Source organism: Leptonychotes weddellii, chromosome 1 (assembly GCF_054177405.1).
Source record: "Leptonychotes weddellii isolate Sample4059 chromosome 1, ASM5417740v2, whole genome shotgun sequence".
Lineage (NCBI taxonomy): Eukaryota > Metazoa > Chordata > Mammalia > Carnivora > Phocidae > Leptonychotes > Leptonychotes weddellii.
Window position 1 is genome coordinate 135098840 of NC_138369.1, and position 2726 is coordinate 135101565.

Genomic DNA, 2726 nt, shown 5'->3' on the forward strand with positions numbered 1-2726 from the left:
GATCTACACTGATATCTCTGTTTCATTCTTGGTGTTGATGATCTGTGTCTTATATTTATCTATCTCGCCTGAACTTTGTCAGTTTTACTGATTTTTTAAAAAAGAAACAGCTATTTGTTTTTCTTGTTTGTTTTTTGTTTTTTCCATTTTTCTGTTTTCAGTTTTATTAATTTCATACCTTCAGCTTGCTACGGGTTTACTTTTCTCTCATTTTCTAGTTTTTTGAAGTGGGAGCAATGATTTCAAACTGTTGCTCTTTTTTAATGTAAGGATTTAGGACTGTAACTTCTCCCTCAGGGCCTCTATAGCTGCATCCACATATTTTGACCTATTGCATTTTCATTTTCATTGAATTCTATGTGTTTTTATATTTCCTGTGAGAATTCCTCTATACCCATGGATTATTCAGAAATGTGTTAATTTCCAAGTCATTTGAACTCTGCTGGGTCATTTTTCTGTTAATGTTTTTAGGTTGAAGTTAGAAAAAAATATGTATTATTGAAGTTAGAAAAAATCTGTATTATTTTAATTCTTTTATATTTGTTGAAGTTTGTTTTATGACCTATGACAGTCTCTGTTGGTATATGTTCCATGGGCTCTTAAAAAACAATGTTTATTCTGCTGTTGTTGGGTAGAATGTTCTGTATACAATTAGATGGTGTGTTGGATGATTGTGTTGGTCAGTTGGATGATTGTGTTGGTCAGTTTTGTGTGTGTGTGTGTGTGTGTGTTGGTCAGTTTTATATCCTTACTGATTTTCTATCTAGCAATCAGTTTCTGAAACTAAAGTGTTGAAATCCCCAAGTATAACTGTAGATTTGTTGATTTCTTCTTTCAGCTTATCAATTTTTGCTTTATGTATTTTGAGCCTCTCTTTTTGGTGCAGATATATTTAGAATCATCATGCCTTCCTGGTGGATTGATCCTTTTATCATTATGTAATGTCCCTCTTTGTCTCTAGGAATTTTCTTTTCTCTGAAGTCTACTTTATCTGGTATTAAATTACCACCCTGCATTTCTAAGTTACTGTTTGCATGGGATATCTTTTTCCATCCTTTACAACAATGTCATCATATTTGAAGTGAGTTTCTTGTCGATGGCTTATTGTTGGATCATATTTTTGTATCCACTCTGCAAACATCTGTCTTTTAATTGGCATATTTAGACCATTTACATTTAAGGCAATTATATGTTTAGGGCTAAAATCTATTTTATTTTTTGTTTTCTGTTTTTCCCCCTTTTTAAATGATCTGTTTCTCTTACCTTCTTGTGGGTTACTTGAATAATTTTTAGGGTTCCTTCTTGATTTATTTATAGTGTTTGTGAGTATATCACTTTGTATAGTTTTTTTTTAGTGTTTATCCTAAGTATTACAATAAACATACAGAACATATCACAATCTACTTGTATTAACATTTTACCACTTTAAGTGAAGGGTGAAAACTTACTTCCATATATATCCCTTTTCTTTTACCACTTTTAAATATCTTTTTCTTGATCACAATATGGTGTATAATTTTTTTCAATCATCAAAAAGGATTTATAAAGCTTATGATAAGGAGTTCATTATATGCACCCATATTTCTATTTCTTTGTTTTTTCTTCAATTCTGATGGTGCAGGATTCCTTCTTTTTTTTTTTTCTGTTTGAAGAACTCCCTTTAGCCAATTTATAAGGGTAGGTCTGCTAGGAGCGAAGTCTGTTAGTTTTCTTTTGTCTGAGAATGTCTTTATTTCCCCTTCATTCCTCACTGGATGTAGTATTCATGGTTGACAGTTCTTTTCTTTTAGCACTTGAAAAATTTGGGAAGTGTTCCACCATTACTTCTTAAAACACTCTTTCAGCTCCCCTCTCCTCATATCTTTCTGGGACTCTGATGATGGATCTTTTGTTACTGTCCTACAGGTTCCAGAGGCTCTCTTCATTTCTTCAGTCTCTTTTCTCTCTGTTGTTCAGGGTAAATCCAATTGATCTGTCCTCAAGTTTACTGATTTCTGTCCTCTGTTGTTTCCACTCTGCTTAGTGAGATCAGCAAGATTTTTATTGCAGTTACTGTATTTTTTAGTTTGGCAACTTATATTTGATTCTTCTTAAAACAAAATTTAATCATTAATTACAATTTCACACTAAATTGTATTAAAATACAATTTATATACCATAAAATTCACTCATATGAAGTGTATAATTCAGTAGTTTTCAGTATGTTTATAGAGTTGCACAAACATCACTATAATCTAATTTTAGAACATTTTCATCAGCCTCAAAGAAACCTGTCCCCACTAACAGTCATTCCTTATTCTATACCACCTTCAACTCCAGACAACCACTAATCTACTTTCTGTCTATAGATTTGTTCACTCTGGACATTTCATGTAAATGGCTTCCTACAATATGGGTGTGTGTGTGTGTGTGTGTGTGTTTGGCGACTGCCTTATTTTGCATAGCACAATGTTTTCTTAGATTCATCCATGTTGTAGCTGTGCTATTGCTTTATTCCTGTTTCTTCGCTGAGATTTTCTAGTTTTTCAGTTTCAAGAGAATTCATTATTGCTTATTGAAGCGTTTTTATTATTGATTATTTAATCTTGTGAGATAATTTCAACATCCAATTCATTTTAATGCTGATATCTTTTGATGGTCTTTTCTCATTTATGTGATTTTCCTGGTTCTTGGGATGATGAGCGATTTTTAAATTTTTTCCTAGACATTTTGGAATTCTATTATGA